The sequence below is a fragment of the Pinus tabuliformis genome, chromosome 9 (assembly GCF_031772625.1).
Source record: "Pinus tabuliformis cultivar Carrire ecotype Pingquan chromosome 9, CPIR1, whole genome shotgun sequence".
NCBI classification, from domain to species: Eukaryota; Viridiplantae; Streptophyta; class Pinopsida; order Pinales; family Pinaceae; genus Pinus; species Pinus tabuliformis.
In genome coordinates this window covers 865,955,611-865,977,298 of record NC_142307.1, presented here as the reverse complement: position 1 = coordinate 865,977,298, position 21,688 = coordinate 865,955,611, and positions in this window count along the sequence as shown.

Here is a 21,688-nt window from a genome sequence, read left to right as displayed (position 1 = left end):
ATAAGTGGTTCCTATCCTCTTTGAGTTGAGTGTGGCCTTCTACTGAATTTACTAAAGGAAAATTCCTCTTAGATCATGGATTTGGCCCAAGGGTGACTACTGTAAGCGATTTTCGCTGCAATAGGTCTAATGTTGGGTGGAAAATCGAAGTCCCACCTTTAGTTTGGCCATCTACATTTTTGTAAATGAATGCATCTAGCTGCTATCTTTGAAGTTAAAGATTTTACTTATGTAATTTAAGGTACAGCTTCGAAAAATATTGCATGGTTGTAGGATGCTAGTGCATGAAATGATTGGGTTAAATGCTTGAATATATTGTGTTTTTTATGAATTTATTTCATGCATATGTAAGCTAAATGCCTGAAGTTTTGATTATATTGCAAGTGTATATCATTTCCGTGCTTAATTTGTTGACAAAATTGCTTATATTAACAACAAGGGATGAACTTTTTCTTGTGTGAAAATGAGAGACCAATTCCCTGAATAATTATCTTAGGAATGGGTTTATTCTTGTGTACATTTTGCGCATGCAATCTGGTCCATAAGGCTTGAGTATGGAGAGAAAGGAAAATATATGTTAATAAAAATTAAAAGTCTATATTAAAACGAAATTTGGCCACCAAGCCATGGTTTAAGATCTTTGTTCCTTGTATATACAAAATATATATGTATGTATTTCCACACTGGGCCGAGGTCATGTAGGCTTAGAAGAGATAACGTGTGGTACGCATATATATAACATATGCGCACACGTTATCTATTTTGAGCTTACATGACATCGACCTAGTGTGGAAATACATACATGTATATTTTGTTTATATAGGGAATAAAGCTACACACACACACACACATATATAGGGTGGTCGAGCCTCTGTAAATCCTAGAAGGGATATCTCGATAGAGCCATATATATATTCCCATATGTTATGGCTCTAGAGGCCTTGGGTGAAGGCTATGTTAAATGATGCTATAAATTTTTAAAGCATGGGGTTGGAAAGCATAAACTCCAGAGTGTTAGGAAATCAAGGGCATGTAGATTCGGGTGATTTCTCTTGCTTTTATAACTGATTATGATGCTCTTTTACTTAACTTGATGTACTTGTAATCAATTTTTTTTCTTTCACTTAATTATTATTGTGTTCTTATCATCAAACAACTATCAAACTATGAAGATCAATGAGACAAGAGGACGCAAAATGTAAGCTGCTAGCCAAGGCCAAAAGCTCTCCTCTTAAGAGGAAAACCCACAAGAATTCTTATCTTCTTATAAAACCTTCAAATGATGAATTCTAAGACCTAATACCCTTGACAAAAACCCCTCCAAGACCAAGTCAACCTCTCTTTTGATGAACTTGTCCTTCATAAAGTCAACGCAAGTCAAACTGCTTCAAAATTTAGATTTCAACCTCTTCTTCAGAATTTCGGCCACTGCTTTAGGTTTGAAATTTTCAGCCTCTACTATAGAAACCCTAACTTGCACATGTGGGAAAAGATGGTGAATTTTTCCTTCCTTCTCCTTCACGAGGTTTGATCTTATTTGCTTGATAAATTAACCTTCAAACTTTATCTCTTTTATCCCAAAATTCAGCTTCTCTTGGCAGGTATGTAATCCAATTTTGTTGTAATGAGATGATTCCCTAGTTCCTCGAACGTGTGAGATAATGTGGCCTAAAACAGTCCTAAAAAATTCGCTTTCTCTTCTACTCTTCTTCACTCACTTTTGTGATCTATTTCTTATCCTTCAGCGAGCTTCTTGGATGATCTTGTATGTCTCCTAACGAGGTTAAGTTATTCCTTATATATAGGATTCTTGTAGAGGTCAAATAACCCTTATGAGGCTGACTTGTCTCTGCTAGGATGACTCCTTCTCTTGTAGGCCGACTTGGTCTTGGAGGGAGTCTTTTGACTCATTTGACACATAATAAATTTATTTGACTTGATACATGATTCCCAATAAGGTCTTTTACATATGACAATGGTCCTTTGACTCCTATAATTTATGACAAAGCCCTAGAAGCACAAAATGGGTGTTTGACCTAAAAATAAAATGACCTTGATCATGAAACCCATGCTACAAAATGACAATAACAATTTTTCTTTTTTTCTTTACATCAAATAAATAAAATCATTATTACATGAGACATTATGAAGACCAAACCTAGCTACATATTTCAACACTCCCTCTTAACTAGGGAGGTATTCATAATACATACAAGGTACATGGACATTCTCATACTGAAGAATTCTCATAAGAAGTGTCCTATTGGTAGGCCATCTTATAAGCTATATTATCAACTTATATCATTGCATTTCATCATATCAGCCAACATTGTCACATAACAAGGCCTTGACTAACAACTCTATCTCTCCACAAGATTAGTGCACAATGCTTGGGAGACAATGACTTATAGACACTTTCATTATTATCTCTCAAGGCACATACCCCATTAGAATGTTCACAAGGTATGTCCTTCTAGGACCATTCCCTTCTTGGATTTACACATCCTCAATGAATTTCCTCTTCGACTACTCTTACCTATTGGATGCCATAACTCATCCTAAAAGAGTATCAAATTCATATGCTTACCCAATACTCCATTCTTTCTTCATGACATGAAGACAAGAATTATGTGTGTCTCTCTCCATCTCAACTAGGGAGGATCTATTCATTCCTATAAAAGGAATATACCCAAGTTCCCTCTTAACTATAGGCTTTCCAAAGATCCCTCTTAACTAGGGACTTTCCCAAGCTCCCTCTTAACTAGGGACTTGTTACCAACAACAATTGTCTTCTCTTCGGTGCAGATCATGGTACTATTAGTTGCTTGTAGAGCTCCTCCTTTCTACATCATCATATCATGGATGAAATTCAATGTCTTCATCATGGAGCCATCTTCTTCTATAACTTCTTCATAGGGCATTATCCATCTTATCCATCACTTCCCTTCAACGAAACACAATGTTGAACCAATAGCCATGTCAACCTTCTCTTCATCGGGAAGTGACCTTCTTAGTCATCATCTAGCCATCCTTCATACCGCTACCTTTTCCAAGTCATGTTTCTTTCAGGATCTTCCATCCAATCTTAGTTGTAAATGAACTTCTACAACCCTCTTTTGGTAGCCCTGCTACAACCCAACCAAATTCTTTCTTTAAAAAATAAAAAATTAACATCAAATCACTATTACCTATTTATGATGGCCCTTTGTCATGACATTTTCTTCTAGCAACATCAACATCCTTTCGCACACTATATGAATCCATATCCAAGACATATATTACCAAGGTTCTTCTTTTTCAACATACATATCAAGGTATTTATACCTTCTCCATGGAGATTTCATAGCTAATCCTTCTTGTTATCAAATGTTGATCACTTATCTGATCTCACTTGACTTTAGATACATCTTTAACGAACTCTTATTTCACCTTCTTCACATATTACTTCCTCAGGATCTTTTATACATAGTTCCTTCATCACAGGAACCATATTTTCCAACCACCTCATATTCTCCATGAGGTCATATTATGTTGATTTCATCTTGTCAATATGTAGAAGAGTTCAAGGCACATTGTCTACATGCCTTCATGTATCATTCTAATGGAAGAGTTTCTTCTTCTTTCATCATGCTCATGAGATAGAGCATTCTAATCATTCTATCTGCAACCATATGATGGCATGAATTTATCTATTTATTACCAAATATATACATACCTCTTCCTTCATGTGGTCATCTAGACTTTCTTCTAGCAAATTCCTTTCCTTGCTTGAAAAATACTTCAACCAACTTGACATGCTGCATATATTTGTCATCTATACCATCATCCTTCTAAACTATGGATCCCACACAAGGTGGAATGTAGACTATCTGCGAGACACTTGCTTCTTCTAAGTAGAGGTGAATCTTCTAACAAATATTCCAATGGAGGATCTTAATGATCCTTATTCTGCAAATGCTTCTTTCCTAATGATGAGGTGTGACAAACTATTATCTTCTTATTTTGCGAGATGTCTTTTTCCTACCATATAAATTGCTTACTTTAGTTGTCCTTCTATGCTTCCATTGAACATGTCATGAGCTACTTCCTTTATATCATGTAATATACCTTATTCAACCATATAAACTTCTAGTTTGGCTATCCTTACCATGCCTCTATGATGATGTCATCTCAATCTTGCTATAATGCATATAATCATACTTTTGATGCTTTCCATCATGATTGCTATCTTCTACAAATTGAAAAGAACTTAGTATATGATGCTATCTTAGTTATAGTAAAGGTCTTTCATTTATTCCTTCTTTGAATTCTTCTTTTTAGGTTCTTCTACTTCTTCGATGATATGGGCTTCATTTCTTTCCTTTCTCTTCTTGTTGTTGTTCTTGGGTTGAGGACAATTCCTTTTGAGATGCCCATATTCATTACATTCATAACATTGAACCTTAGACATGTCGACTTTCTTTTGAAATATTTTTTGAAACTTCCATTTCTTCCTTTCCATAACTTCATATGCTTGAGTTTTTCACTTGATCTAGCATCATTCTTTGCCTTCGATCTGGTTTCTTAAATTTTGCATAATGACCATAGATCATTGAATGGAGTAGTTTCATTCTTTCCATAGATACTTGATACAAAGTTGCCCGGTTCATTTGGTAGTGCATTGAGCACAACGGTGGTCATCTCTCGATCATACATCACTTCTCCTAGCTCTTATAGTTGATCTCTTATTTGAGATACCCTCCTAAGGTATGAGGCTACCCCTTATTCCTTTGATACCTTCATCTTGTATAGTTCATTCTTAACGATATAATTTCTCCTATAATACTTACGGAGACAATTCCACTATTTTTTCATAGATATCTTTTCATGTCTTCAACTTTGCTGCATAAGGGATGAGAGAATCCTTGATTGACTCAATGAGGATCCTTTAAGCCCTTATTTCTCCTTTCATATATTTCGATAGAGTTTGAGATTTCCCTTGAGGAGGTCTGGTGATTGAGCCCGTGACATATTCACTAACTTCATTTTCTATGAGGTTCAAGTATATTCTCTTCGTCCATGCAAGGTAATTCTATGACCAAACAAGTTTGTTGCTCTCCTTGCAAAAAGAAGTCATTGTAGATTGAGACATAAAATATATAATACTTACTTTTCAAGTGAAGGTGCTCCTTTGATGACGATATCATTAACTTGATGCCTTCATGATGATGTTGAATTCCACTACTCCTTTGTTGTTGACAATTGAAGATACCTCCTTTGATGATGATGAAGTGCTTCTTATTGCTTCCTTTGGATAAAATGAGAATGCTTCCAATATTACTTCAAGTGTTGATTATTTTGAGTGGAGGTGGGGTCCTTGAGGTCTTCTTTCTTCCTCAAAGTGTTGTTCCTTATAGATGATATGATCCTTGTGATGAGATGGATATTCCTCCTTGATGTTTCTTAGATCTCCTTGTGCTTGGCCCTTATGTATCCTTCTTCAATTGGATAATTTTCAAGCTGCCTTTCCTTGTTGTTGTCACCTAGCTCTGATACCATGTTGAGAAATTAAGGGCAACTAGATTAGGCTAATTTCTCTTGCTTTGATAACTGCTTGTGATGTTATTTTACTTAACTTGATGTACTTGTAATTAATTTTTTCTTTCAATTGATTATTATTGTGTTCTTATCATAAAAAAACTAGCAAACTATGAAGATAAATGAGATAAGAGGACACAAAATGTAGGTTGCGTGCTAGGGCCAAAACCTCTCCTCTTGAGAGAAAAACCCATAATAATTCTTCTCTTCTTATAGAATTTTCAAAGGAAAAATTCCAAGACCTAAGACCCTTGAAAAATACCCCTCCAAGATCAATTCAACCTCTCTTTTGATGAGCTTGTCCTTCACAAAGTCAACCCATGTCAAACTACTTCAAAACTTCAAATTTCGACCTCTTCTTCAGAATTTTGGTCACTGCTTTAGGCCTGAATTTTTCGGCCTCTACTTAAGAAACCCTAACTCGCACGTGTGGGAAAATATGGTGAATTTTTCCTTTTTCCTGCTTCAGTGGGTTTGATCTTCTTTCCTTGATAACTCAACCTTCAAACTTTATCTCTTTTATCCCAAACTTTGGCTTCTCTTTGCAGGTCTATAATTCAGTCTTGCTGCAATGAGATGATGCATTAGTTCCTCACACATGTGAGATAATGTGGCCCAAAACAATCCTAAGAACTTCACTTTCTCTTCTCCTCTTCTTTTCTCACCTTTGTGATATCTTTCTTATCCTTCAACGAGCTTCTTGGATGATATTGGATGTCTCCTAATGTGGTCGAGTTATTTCCTATATAGGATTCTTGTGGAGGTTGAATAGACCTTATGAGGTTGACTTGGTCTTGGAGGGAGTATTTTGCCTCTTTTGAGACATAATAAATTTATTTGAATTGATACGTAAACCATGGGAAGGTGACATGGCATTGATTAGGAAGCCATGTGGGCACCACATGGTAGGCGAGGTTGGCATGGTAGAGGTTGACAGGTTGATTTTTAAGTGGCCAAAATTTTAAATGCGAGAGTCAGATCAAGGAAAATCTTATGTCGCCGGAAAGGTCTCAACTAGATGAGCGCAGTGACGAGATTTATTTTGTGTTTTGAAAAGTTTTAAAAAGATAAAAAATTTTAGATCCCATTTCCATAACCTGCACTTTAGAGGTTGGGTCAACATAGTAACTGTCTTATTTCTACCTAATATGGATTATGGGTGGTGAGGGGGCATGTTACAAATGGATTAAGAGATATTAAGTCTTCTTCCAATAGTACATATCATTTTTCTACATATTTTTCATGAGAAAAGTCTTCATGGTTGGAACCTTAAATATGCTTAGGGTTTACTAGAGAGGAAACATGTTGATTGCTAGCTTGATTGGATGCTTCGAAATGATGTGAATGAGGAAACCTACCAGCCATACAATGACCCTTCTTCTAGTGCCAAAAAAACTATTGACAAATATAAATGGACCACTTATAGTCTTAAGGGGATCTCTATGGTATAATGCCCCAATTAGACTTCCTAACATTTGGAATGAGAGTCTCATCCCAATTGTTGGCCTGACTGCTATGTTATGCTTCGTGAAAGTTTTATTTTAGATGAATGAGATAAGAAAGGGAAACCCAAATAAAACCCTTGATGAGATGCTAGTGAAATCAAATTTATTGAAGTTACCTTAAGTGAAATTATATGTAACAACCATTGGTTGATTTTCCATGTAAATAAAATAAGACCAAGGTCATGGAACACATATTCCAAGTTGAATGTTTGGAAAAACACTTTAGTGGGCACTGCTTGTGTATTAATATCGGTTATGGAAATTGAAAAAGGGAAAGAAACAATATTGGAATTTAATTATGAAAATACATGAAAATAGGAGGAAAGGGAGATGAAGAGACACATATTTTCATGCAAGGGAAATTCAAGGAAAAATTAAGGAAAATGAAAAAAATAGAGGCATCAATGATAAAAAGGATTTAGAGAATTAGTTCACAGCTTTTCCTAACTTAGCTTTTGTCAGTTCAGTTTTGGTTATCTCATTTCACTCTCTCATTCTCTTATACTCTTGCACACTTAGAGAAATTTGGGAGAATTCTTAGAGCACTTTAGTATTCAATTTGGTTGGAGAAAGAAGGAAAAGGAAAGGAAGGAAGCGTAAGTAGATAGTTGTATCAACAACTATAGTTGGATTACTTTGCAAGTAACAAGTTGCATGTGTGATTTCCTTGCTAATTTCTAGATGCATGGTATATGCATGTGATTCTATGGTTATGTGTTATCATTGGCATGGAGATTTGCATGGATTGACAGTGGTTTCAGCCTTTCCTTGCCATTTCCTGGATAGCCATGGTGTTGTGGGTTTTCCAATTGCTTATTTTTCTGATTGGTGCTTAGGTTCCCTATGGCTGTGGGTTGGAACAAACACTCTAGAAGCCTTGGAACAATTTGGGTTGAGTTACTAGTTCCTAGAGCCGTAGGTTGGGAAAAATGCTTTGGAGCCCTTGGTGGGTTCAGTTATGAGTCCTTGGAGCCACGCATTGGAACAAACACTCTGAAGCCCTGGAAGGATGTGGGTTGAGTTACTAGTTCCTGAAGCCCTGGACAACTTGGGTAGAGACTAGTTTGGTTGATGTTAGTGATTTCTATACCATAGAGGTGGAATCATTGTGGTTGAGGGTTGAGGTGGTTTAGCCTCTAAAATCCAGGGTTGGTCTTGTCTTGGTTTATTCCATGAGATCCCACATTCATGCCTGGATTATGGCATAAGGGTGATTGGCTAAAAAAAAGATTTGGTTCAACCTAATCTATGGTTGGGTGGTACGTGGAAGTCCCTGAATTGGTTGGCATTTTCATATGTTAATATGAGATATTTTTGTATTGTGACCTATGAGCATTTTTATTGATTATGATAGTGATGTTATGGCAGATTTTCCGTGGTTTCTATGCTGGTTATTTGTTGGTTATATGATGTATTTTATCTATCGCTTCTATCATGTTTTCATAAGCTATTGAATGGTTGATGAATGCATGGGCTAACAAGTGTTATTGCAGCTAGATAGGGAGGGCTCAAAGCCTTCTTGGTGATTCTCAGATAAAGACTATCAATTTATGACCAGATATGCATTCATGACATGTAGCTTATATGTTTGACGAAATGTATGTTATGGATTAAGCATATTTGGGTCAAGTTTTGGATTGAGTTTTGATTGGATGGCCTTGTCATTACCTTTGATTGCATGTTGGAAAGTTACAAGCAATTATGGGCAGTGGTATGGAGGTTGGATTGAAAATGTGGCATAGATCCCAAAATCAAATTCTCAAAACTAGATGATTCAGGTCATAACCACATGGAAGAAGGCTTGTGCGTGCGGTTGGTACCTCATAATTGCACTCTTTCCTTGTTGTGCATGCGGTTGGGACCTCATAATTGCACTCTTTCCTTGTTGTGCATGCAGTTGAGGTGCTAGGTCAGAGAAAAATGGTTCTGGCTCAGGGATTAATCACCTGGAGTGGCTGTCGAGCTCGTGAGTGATCTGTAGTCCCTGTGGGATGTTAGTAAGTGTTTAGTTTGTAGGCCCCATTTCCTTAACCAGAACTTGGAGGTCAGGTAATGTCATAGTTATACTCATCTCATGTTTACCCTAGCAAGCTTGTGAATTTAAGTAAATGTGGGAGGAGGCGTTTACAAGGTGCTAACAGAGCGAGATTACAAAACTGGTCCTCGAGGTAGATGTTATTGTTATGCATGCATATTAGTTATTGATGTGTTTGTTGTGCATGCATTGTGAAGGTTATTATTACAATTGTCATGATGATGATGCTGGTATGTTATGATGTTGAGATGATTGATATGTTGATATATATATATATATATATATATATAGTGCTAATATGGATTGATTATGCAGACGAGATAGTCTCCCTTGAACTTCACACGGGGGTATGATTTTGATTATGTTTATATTTGACTTATCTAACATGACATGTTTGCAAGAGATAGAAGATCAAATATGACGAGAAAAATGGTGGATTACAGTTCACGTGACTCCCTTTATAAATCAATCGAGCAACAAGGAGATGAGTATTCTCCTGATATAATAGATACACTAAGAATTCTGAAGGTAGAAACTAGAAGTTGTAAGGCAGATAATGACAGGATAATTTAGTCACAGGAAAGACTTGCCAGAGCTCAGGAAAAGCAAGCAGAGATTAATGCAGTGATCTTTCAGAGCTTATGAGATTTGTAGAGACAGGTACAACCAAAGATCAGTCATGGACAGGAGGAAAGGACTAATGTGGCATATGGTAGCAGGTTTCGATCATGACACATTTTGGACAGGGATGACAAAGTCAAAGGTGGCAAATGGTTGGATACACCTGACATGAGAGGTAGTGTTTATGGGTTTTATTCTAGTTCTGAATCAGTGAGACATCATGGTCATCATCAATATCATCCTTATAGGAAGAGTGAGAAGCAATACTTGCCAGATGAGTTCAAGAAATCCAAGCCTCCTACCTTTGATGGAAAGTTGAAGAAAACAGAAGATGCAAAAGCATGGCTACTTGGGATGAAGAAGTTCTTCGAATTGCATGATTATAGAGTGAGAATGAAGGCTAGAATTGTTATTTTTAGTCTTAAGGGAAAAGAAAATATCTGGTGGGGAGATGTGAAACATGTTAGAGGCATCAAGGTAGAAGAGTTGAGTTCGCTTGAGTTCAAAAGACTCTTCAGAAAGAAGTAATTGTCCGAGAGATACTATAATGGAAAGGATAAGGAGTTACATGAGATGAAGATGGGTTCTATGATAGATGAAGTGTAATCACCAAGTTTCTAGAGTTGTTGGGGTATGTACCATATCTTAAGGATGAGAAGAAAAAGGTTCAAAGGTTCATCAGTGGATTGCCTTTAGCATTTAAAGATCAGATTGAGTATGATGAGCCTTAGTCATTGGAGGAAATCATTGGTAAGTTGAAGCATTTTTATGAGTAATCAAAGCATAAGTATGAGCCTAAGCGAGATTGGAAAGGGAATGAAAATACTAAAGAAAAGTGGGTTAAGAAGCGATGAATACCTCAGGATGCAGGTGACAAATAGAATGTAGCACATGACAAGAAGTTCAATGCAATTGATAGAGGAAATGAATTTTAGTTTGAGGAGAAGAATAGAGGTGATGGAAGAAAGCCTTTGCAGTGCTGAACTTGTGGTGGAAAGCATCACAAGAGAGATTTTCCACAACACCATGGTGGAAGAACTTATATTTACAGTGCTCAGGAGGAACATACAATGATAGATGTTGGGTAGAGTATTCCTCGGATTTATGAAACAATTGATAATAGGCATACTGATCATCAAGCATCTATTATCTAGATGGAAGGTAAGATTTGTGATCAAATTTATATTTTTATTGACCCTGGATCTCACTATAGTTATATCAATCCTAGCCTGGTGGATAATTGTTGCTTGAGTAAGGAAGTGCATACAAAATCTTGGTTGGTGCAGTTGGATACATGAACCAAGAGAAGAGTTCATCATTGCGTGAGATCTTGTGCATTTGAGCTGAATGGTATGCCTATATACACACATTTAAATGTGCTTCCTTTGGGTTCATACAATATGTTGTTGGGGATGTATTGGTTGTTCATTCACAGGACTAAAGTGGATGCTATAAAAAGACTACTGAGTGCCTGGATGATGATGCGGAAAGAAGAGTATTGCAAGAAAAGAATCCTACATTAGTGAGAGTGGTTACAACTATGCAAACAAAGCGCAGTTGTGGGAATGTATGTGTATTGTTTGCAGTCATATTTCCAGTGACAAAGGGAAGGATGTTGAGGATGATGAAGTTATGAAGAGGTATATGGTTTTGAGCAGTTTCAAGATGCGTTTCCTACAAAGATTTAGGAGTTCCCTCCTCACAGGGAAGTGGAATTTCTATTGAGTTGGTACCAGGAGCAACACCAACATCTAAGGCACCTTACAAAATGAGTACTCCAGAGTGGTGCAATTGAAGTTGCAGCTTAAGGAAATGCTTGATAAGGGATACATTAGGCCATGTGTGCCACCTTGGGGTGCACTAGTGTTGTTCGTGAAGAAGGACGATACTCTCAGGTTGTGATTGATTACATGAAGTCGAACAAGGTGACTATGAAGAACATGTATCCATTTCTGCAGATTGATGACTTGTTTGATAAGTTGAAGGGAGCAGCAATATTCTTGAAGACTGACTTGAGATCAAAATATCATTAGGTGCACATAAAAAAAGAAGACATTTATAAGACCAAATTCTGTACTAAGTATGGGCATTATGAGTCCGTAGTGGTTCCTTTTGGTCTTACTAATGCTCCAACTACTTTCATGTGTTTGATGAACAATGTGTTGCGTATTTATCTGGACAAGTTTGTGATAGTGTTTATTGATGATATGTTGATATATCTTAAGAATGAGGAAGAGCATGCAGAGCACCTAACAACAATGTTAAGATATATGAGAAAGCATAAGTTGTATGCCAAGATCAACAAGTGCAATTTATTTAAGGCCAAATTTCATTACTTGGGACATGTTGTTTCCAAGGAAGGCATAACAGTGGACCCGGAAAAGATTAAAGCTATCATGGAATGGCATCTTTTAGGAATGTGGATGAGGTCAGCTCATTCATGGGACTAACATGTTACTACATGAGGTTCATTAGGAACTTCTCATAGATTTCCGATCCCATTACATCTTTGCAAAGAAAAGGAAAGAAATTTGAATGGATTGAGGAGTGTGCAACTAGTTTTGAGTAGTTGAAGCATTTTATTACAAATGCTCCCGTATTGAAGATTGTAGATCCTGATAAGGAGTTCGTGGTATGTACAAATTCTTGTAAGAGAAGATTTGGTGGAGTATTGATGCAGGAAGGACATGTGGTATGCTATGAGTCAAGGAAGTTGAATGAGAACAAGCAGAAATGTGTGATTCATGATCTTGAGCTGGAAGCTATCATTCATGCATTGAAGATGTGGAGGCTATATTCTTGGAAGGAGGTTTATTTTGATGAGTGATCATAGTGCGTTGAGGTAATTGTTTGACAAATCTAATCTGAATACCGGGCAAGATAGATGGTTGGATACCCTTAGTGAGTTTGATTTTGAGATTAGAAACATCAAGGGAAAGGAGAATAGGGCTGCAAATGCTCTCAATAGGCGAGTGCAGGTGAATCATATTTTAGTTGTGATTTCTTATGGGACATATTTTTAGGAACAGATCTTGCAGAAAAGACAACAGGATGACAGGTACCAGTAGCTGAAGCACAGGTTACAACAACAGGGTAAAGGTGATAGGGATGAGGAATATCACCTCACGATAGATGGCTTGGTCATATTCAAGAACATGATTTATGTGCCAAACAACAATGAGCTCAGGAAGTTTATCTTAAGGGATTTTCATGTCAAGCCGTATCGACGTCACCCAGGATATCATAAGACTTTGAAAACAGTTAAGAAGTTATATCATTGGTGGAACTTGAAGAAAGAGGTGGTTGAGTTTGTTATGATACGTTTGGACAATCAACAGGTAAAAGTAGAGTGTAAGCATCCAATTGGTTTATTACAACTGATTCTGATTCTAGAGTGGAAATGAGAGTTCATTTCCATGGACTTCATTACAAGTAAGCCGAGGTCATTGAAGCAGCATGATTCCATCATGGTTGTGGTTGACAGGTTGAGTAAGGTAGCTCACTTCATTGCAATGAAGTTTGTGAATTCATTTAGTGAAGTAGCTTAGATATTCATCAGGGAGATCATGAGGTTACATGGTGTTACCAAGAAGATCATATCAGATAGAGATGCCAAGTTCACTTCCAGATTTTGTAAGGAGTTGTTTGCAGGCTTGGGGATAAAGTTATCTTTCAGTAAAACTTATCATCCACAGACAGATGGACAGATAGAGAGGGTTAACCTAATTCTTAAGGATATGTTGAGGATGTATGTCATGCGTAAGTAGAGGAAGTGATAGTAATATCTTACCCTGGAGGAGTTTTCATATAATAATGGATATCAAGAGTCCTTGAGGATGAGTCTATTTGAGGCTCTTTACGAGTGGAGCTGTAATACTCATATCAGCTGAGGCTCTTTACGAGTGGAGTTGTAATACTCATATCAGCTGGGGTGATCCATTGAACAGGGTGCTGATTGGACCAGATATGTTAGCTGAGATGCAGGTTATCAAGAGGAATCCAAAGGTAGAACAAGATAGGTAGAAGAGTTATGCAGATCAACATAGAGCATTCAGGGTGTTTTAGGTTGGGGAGCATGTGTAATTTCACATCAAGCCCAAGAGGAGATCCTTGAGGATTGGGTCATGTGCTAAGCTGGCACCTCGATATTGTAGGCCTTTTTAGATCCTTGATAGGATTGGACCAGTGTCCTATAGGCTTGCATTGCTGCCAATAATGAAATTCCACAATTTTTTCCATGTTTCATTGCTTAAGAGATATGCCTAAGATGCTGATCATGTGATTGTTTGGTCTAGGGGGAGCTAGAGGGAGAAATCCAGCCATAACCTCAGTGCATTTTGCAGCGGAAAAAACTCATGCTCCAGAACCAAGCAATCAAGCAGGTTAAAGTGTAGAGGAAGCACTCTAGGCCTGATGAAGCTACATGGGAGATGGTTGATCAGATGCGGGATATGTATCCTTCATTATTTGTTGGTTGAGAATATGTGCTTGATGTATGTGATTTGGTTTATTTTTATGCATATGTGTATTGTATATACTGCCATGAGCTGTGTTATAAAGCTACAATATGCACTGTATTGTAAATACTCCATCAAGATGTGTTATAAAGCTCTAATAAGTAATATGGCGTTCATGGTTTCAACAGTTTGGTACGATGTAAATGTTGCATCGAGCTATGCTATAAAGCTCCATGGGAAACATGTTTTGCTGGTTATAAGTGTCATTCAACACCGAGGATGGTGCTCCCCCAAGGGGGAGGGGTTTGTAACAACCCCTGGTTGATTTTCTATGTTAATAAAATAAGACCAAGGTCATAGGATGCATATTCCAAGTTGAATTTTGGGAAAAACACTTTAGTGGTTATCACTTGTGGATTAATAATGGCTATGGAAATTGTAAAAGACAAAGAGGCAATAATTGACATTTAATTATGTAAATAAAGGAAAATAGGAGGAAAGGGAGTTGAAGAGACACAAATTTGCATGCAAGGGAAATTAGAGGAAAAATGAAGGAAAATGAATAAAATAGAGGCATCAATGATAAAAAGGCTTCAGAGAATCAATCCACAACTTTTGTTGGTTTAGATTTTGTCAGTTCAGTTTTGGCTCTCTCATTGTACTCTCTCATTCTCTCATACTCTTACACACTTAGAGAAATCTAGGAGCATTCTTGGAGCACCCTAGTATTCACTTGGATTGGAGAAATAAGGAAAAGGAAAGCAAGGAATCACAAGGAGATAGTTGGATCAACCACTACAACTCGATTGCTTTGTAGGTAACAGGTTGCATGTATGATTTCCTTGCTGATTTCTAGATGCATGGTATATGCCTTTGATTACCTGGTTATGTGTTTTCATTAGCATGGATGTTTGCTTGGATTGACAATGGTTTCATCCTTGTCTTTCCATTTCCTAGATAGCCATGGTGTTGTGGGTTTCCCACTTGTTTGTTTTTCTGATTGGTGCTCAGGTTCCCTATGGTTACGGGTTGGAACAAATGCTCTAGAAGCCCTGGAATAGTTTGGGTTGAGTTACTAGTTCTTGGAGGCATAGGTTGGGACAAACTCTCTTGAGCCCTTGGTGGGTTGAGTTATTGGTCCCTAGAGCCACAATTGGAACAAACGTTTTGGAGCCCTAGAAGGATGTGGGTTGAGTTACTAGTTCCTGGAGCTCTGGATAGCGTGGGTAGATACTAATCTGGTTGTTAGTGATTTTTGGACTGTAGAGGTTAAGGGTTGAGGTATTTTGGCCTCTAGAAGCCCTAGTTGGTTTTGTCTTGGTTTATTACATGAGATCCCACATTCATGCTTGGAATATGGCACGGGGGTGATTGGATGGAAGAGAGATTTGGTTCCACCTAATTTATGGTCGGGTGGTTTGTGGAAGTCCTTGACTTGGTTGGAATTTTCATATGTTAATATGAGATATTTTCCTATTGTGATCTATGAGCATTTGTATTGATTATGATAGTGATGTCATTGCTGATTTGCCATGGTTTCTATGTTGGATATTTGTTGGTTATATGATGTATTCTATCTATGGATTTTGTCATGTTTTTATAAGCGAACGAATAGTTGATGAATGCATGGGCTAACAAGTGTTATTACAATTAGCCAGAGTGGGCTCAAAGCCTTCTTGGTGATTCTCAGATAAAGAATTTTAGTTTATGATCATATATGCATTCATGACCTGTAGCTTACATGTTTTCCATATGTTTGACGAAATGTCTGTTATGGATTAGGCATCTTTGGGTCAAGTTTTGGCTTGAGTTTTGATTGGATGACCTTATCATTACGTTTCATTGCATTATGGAAAGTTACGAGCAATTCTGGGTAGCGGTCTAGAGGTTGGCCTGAAAAGATGGCACAAATCTCGAAACCACATGCTTAGAACTAGAGGATTTAGGCCATAACTACACATAAGAAGGCTTGTGCATGCAATTGGGACCTCATAACTGCACTCTTACCTTGTTGTGCGCGCGATTGGGGTGCTGGGCCAGAAAAAAATGGTTCTAGCTCAAGTATTGATCACTTAGGGTGGTTTTCCATCTCTTGAGTGATTTGTAGTCCTTGTGGGATGTCAGTAAGTGTTCAATTTGTAGGCCCCACTTACTTAATAGGAACTTTGAGGTCAGGTAATCTCATAGTGACATTTGTCTCATGTTTACCCTAATGAGCTTGTGAATTTGGGTAAATGTGGGAGGATGCGTTTACATTATACAAGGAATGTTACAACGTATTTGTAAATGAGCATGGACCTTAAAGAAAGAGTGATAACAATGCTTAATTAAGATATATGAAGATTAAAACATACTAGCTATTAATTGTAAAACAATTTGTAGCCAATAACCAACATGAATGCACATAAAATCAACAAGAAATTCGTCGAAAAATGGAAGTTTTCAGTTAAAAAAATAGTTCATTAACTTGCAACAGGTGTGGAACAATCATATACTGCCGAACAACAATAAAGAACAGTCTTACAACATTTGATAACACTTGATAGAAAATCCTTGCTATGGCCTTTTAGCCTTCTGATTATTAGTGCCAAAACATTCAATGCCAAGTCACAAAGTATATTCAAGAAACTGGTGGGCCCCAGTATTGCAGCAATAATGCTGCAACTCCTGGAACTCCCTTCTTTAATTTTATCAACCCGGTAGTTCGTAACAAACTTGGAAGCGACGGTGCTGTATGCACAAGTACTAGCTCTTGCCGCAGCTGTCACTTGGTCAGCTGGCACAAGTCCGCTAGGAGCTTAAGCCAACTTCTATGAGCTCTTAGGAGAAGTTTTTTAATTGATGGATGAAAGCTAACTCGAAGGAAGTTAATCTAATTGCAAAAAGAAAATGAAGGCTAAAAAGGAACGCAAACCCTAGCAAACCCTAATTCTACCAGCTAGTCCTACTGACGCAAAAGAGAGCATGCAAACTACTGAAAGAGACGCCATTACTTCTAGGAAGGTAAAATGCATGTGTCTAAGTTATCACTATCTGAAGAAAACATCTTTTTGTATTTTTGCTTAAGTTGTTGAAATTATCATGCATGTGCTTCTAACTAGTTTTCCACTGTGCAGGGATGGATCAAGGGATGAAATGCTTTAGGAAAGGTTGGGATGGTACAGAGAGGGTCTAAGGGATCCCTAACATTCTTTCTGAGAGTTTCACAAAGTCTGGATGCCATGCAATCGTGTTTATGAACTTCTACAGGAAGTCTGCAGGGGTTTCTACAGGAAGTTCTGTAATTCTTCTACAGGATGTTTCGAGATGGGATTTTTGAGGATGGGTGATTGATGGAAGATGCATGGATGGTTATGGAGGTAGGATGGGGGTCTGAAGTGACCTAGGAACTGATGGATGGAGTGGTGAGATGATATGTGGAAGGCTGATTTGGCTTTAGGGTAGTTGAGACAACAATGGAGAAGAAGGTAGGGTTACGTGGGCAAGAGGATGGGTGTGAAGCGAGAAGCCTAGATATGGGATGAATCAGATGGCTCTGATGAAGCTTGACCATGTGAGTGAGTGATAGAGATGCCCTGCACAATGCACATTCAACCGAATCAATGAATTCTTGCAAACAAACTAAGTCCTAGCTAACTTAATCTAACTGTCAATGAAATGAATAAACAACAGCCTTGTTTGGAAAGAGAACCATGTACATCACGTGAGCAAGAACATTCCGAAAGATCTAAATGCATGACAAACTCCTACCAATCGATTCCCAAACATAAAAAGCTACTTTAACCAACAAAAACAACCAAAATAACAAAGCAAGATCTAAGGAGCAGATTTTATTTTAAGAACGCAGCAAACACACATAAAGATAAACAGGGGAGGTACTGGGCGCTTGAGATGGGCCCAAACCCAAGAGCTACAGCCTCCCAAGAGAGATTTAGAGCTGGTGCAAAGCTGGATTCATCTTTATTAATCAAGAATGAAGAGTTACATAAAAACTGTCCACAAGGAGAGCTTGAGAATGAGCTGAAAGCAAAGCTAATCTATTGCCTACAAATCGAATTACAAAATGACTACAACAAGGCTATGAAATGACTAACTACTAGCTACTATCTACTGGCTAACTAGCTAACATCCACTAGCTAACAAAATGACTAACTGGCTAACCAAAATGAGGCCATAAGCCTTCTTATTTATACAATTTGAGGACCCAACAGTCCTCCTAAAATTTAGGGACTTGGCTGCCCAAGACTTGTAGTTAACAGCAGTCCTACTTGACTTGATTGGCTGCCCTTGTGCTCATTGATTTGGTGGCCTTTGAACTCCGAGCTGATGGTGGAGAATTCGAGGTAAGGGCCCATAAATGAGGGGGACACCTTCCTACAAATCCTCTAGCTTGTTCTCCCACGAATTTGGCTGCCAAGTGCTCATTAAGACCTTCAATTTTGTCTCCAAGTGGACCAAAAAGGCTACACAAAGCACCCATTAGACTTGTTGGCATAATGACTAACCAAATTCACTCTATTAACATAAAAATAATCAAAAACATGCAATAAACCAATGAGAATGGTGGATTAAGTCAACTTAGGAGGTTGAATGAGCCCAAATAATTGTCCATTTTTGGGGCTCATCATCACCCCCCTACTGAAAGTGTTGCTCATCCTCTGAGCAACCAATCTCTCTCCTCGTCTTTGATGGCCCTGGTGGCTTCTTTGGCTAACATCTCGGCTGATTTCTCCTTTGGCTTCCCTCTTTTCAAACTTCCTGTAGAAACAGTTCTTTGTCTTCCTGTAGAAACAGTCTGCTAACAGTTCTCTGTCTTCCTGTAGAAACAGTCTGCTAACAGTTCTCTGTCTTCCTGTAGAAACAGTCGGCACTGTCTTAGCCTGCTTGGTTGAGGGTGCTTTTCCTTTCAGCTTGGCTGTGGCAGCCTTCATCTTCTCGCCCTTCTGATCTTCTTCCTCACTGTCTGCTGCTTTTCTTAGTGAATCCTCAGCCTTGTTATGAGTGCACAAGTATATGCAATCATATGGAAGAAATGGTGCCCTTGGCATTTGTGTTATTTTACCACCCCCTGCTTTGGCCTCAACAGCTTGTCCTTTTCCCTCATTCCTCTGCCTGTTCCTTCTGTGGTGGTCTTTCTTGTGTTTGTTACATCATCATTGAGACCCTCACTGTTGCTTCTTTATCATATCCATGAAGTCTACCTGAAGGTTAGATCTCCATGTGTGTCTAAACTGTGATTGCAACCGTGGAATTTTATTTCAAATACCCATTGAGAGATATCAAATTACAGTTCACACTGAGGTATGCAGGCTAATATAAATTGAATGCTGAGATCCTTGATCCTAGGACAGATCCTTCAACTTCATCTCTTTGATGAAAACACTTGCAGGTTGACAAGATGATGTTCATACATATTCCTAGGTTTATACATCCATAGAAATTTCCTTTAATCATAGGTATGCTGAGTATCACATATATTCGTTGTGATATGTCTAGACAGATCTGAATATAGAGCCGAGATGCAACCCTTGTTATTTCTGCAATATATATACACAGTCTTCTCTGTCCCTCAACTGCAAGTTTCACAGTAACAATCCTTCCATCAATGGTTTTGTTTGGTTCCTCACGGGCTCACTTAGTAGCCTCCACAGTCTCGAGAGTCACAAATGCAAATCCCTTGTTGGTGAAAAATACATACAACATTAACCAAGACAAATACAGCCAAACAATCTAGGCCTCGGAAAAACATGCATAAATCTCTAAGAATAGAGATATTTTAAACTGCCCATCATAAAGAAATCTGATGTATCTTAGATTTGTAACCTAGATTTGCTGGTATTCTTATCATATGCAACTGAACCTTCTTCCATCTCTCCATATTTGGAAGAAAACTTCTAGAATATTATCATTGGCCATGTCATATGAAATACGACCAAGGTAAAGTTTCCTTTGAGCTTGATTTGCACTTTAACGAGGACCTGTTCCCACCACTGACTAATTTCTTACAGTAATCCCGCTCTTTCTTCAAGCTTCGAACTGGATTAAGAAAAACTTGGGCTTCTCTGCTCTGGAAGACTCTGCTGTGTAAAACGTCTTCCTGTAGAAACGCCTGTAGATTGTGATAGGTGGGAGATTTGTTTAAAAACGACAGAAATATAAGAAATCAGGAAGAAAACTTGTAGAGGACCATTGGTTAACTGATCTGGAAGTGATGGATGCGTGCTCCAGTTGTAACTGCAGTTGAACAGAGGGTGTGAGAGTCAGCCGAGTGTCATTTAATTTTGGCGTGATTCATGGTGAGGGAGTGCAGTGGCCAAGTGTACGTGGCCACATGTAGACGGCAGTGCTGCGATGAGCTGCATGGCCTCTTTCCGTTAATCAGTTGCACTGGAGTAACCTGATTTCGTTGGCGCCGTTGCTGATACTACTGGATCAACGACCCTAGCAAACCCTAATTCTACCAGCTAGTCCTACTGACGCAAAAGAGAGCATGCAAACTACTGAAAGAGACGCCATTACTTCTAGGAAGGTAAAATGCATGTGTCTAAGTTATCACTATCTGAAGAAAACATCTTTTTGTATTTTTGCTTAAGTTGTTGTAATTATCATGCATGTGCTTCTAACTAGTTTTCCACTGTGCAGGGATGGATCAAGAAATACTCCCCGGAAACGGCGCCAAAAAGATGGTGGGCCCCAGTATTGTAGCAATAATGCTACAACTCCTGGAACTCCCTTCTTTAATTTTATCAACCCGGTAGTTCGTAACAAACTTGGAAGCGACGGTGCTGTATGCACAAGTACTAGCTCTTGCCGCAGCTGTCACTTGGTCAGCTGGCACAAGTCCGCTAGGAGCTTAAGCCAACTTCTATGAGCTCTTAGAAGAAGCTTTTTAATTGATGGATGAAAGCTAACTCGAAGGAAGCTAATCTAATTGCGAAAAGAAAATGAAAGCCAAAAAGAAACACAAACCCTAGCAAACCCTAATTCTACCAGCTAGTCCTACCGATGCAAAGGAGAGCATGCAAACTACCGAAAGAGATGCCATTACTTCTAAGAAGGTAAAATGCATGTGTCTAAGTTATCACTATCTGAAGAAAACATCTTTTTGTATTTTTGCTTAAGTTGTTGAAATTATCATGCATGTGCTTCTAACTAGTTTTCCACTGTGCAGGGGTGGATCAAGGGATGAAATGCTTTGGGAAAGGTTGGGATGGTACAGAGAGGGTCTAAGGGATCCCTAACATTCTTTCTGAGAGTTTCACAAAGTCTGGATGCCATGCAACCGTGTTTATGAACTTCTACAGGAAGTCTGCAGGGGTTTCTACAGGATGTTCTGTGATTCTTCTACAGGATGTTTCGAAATGGGATTTTTGAGGATGGGTGATTGATGGAAGATGCATGGATGGTTATGGAGGTAGGATGGGGGTCTGAAGTGACCTAGGAACTGATGGATGGAGTGGTGAGATGATATGTGGAAGGCTGATTTGGCTTTA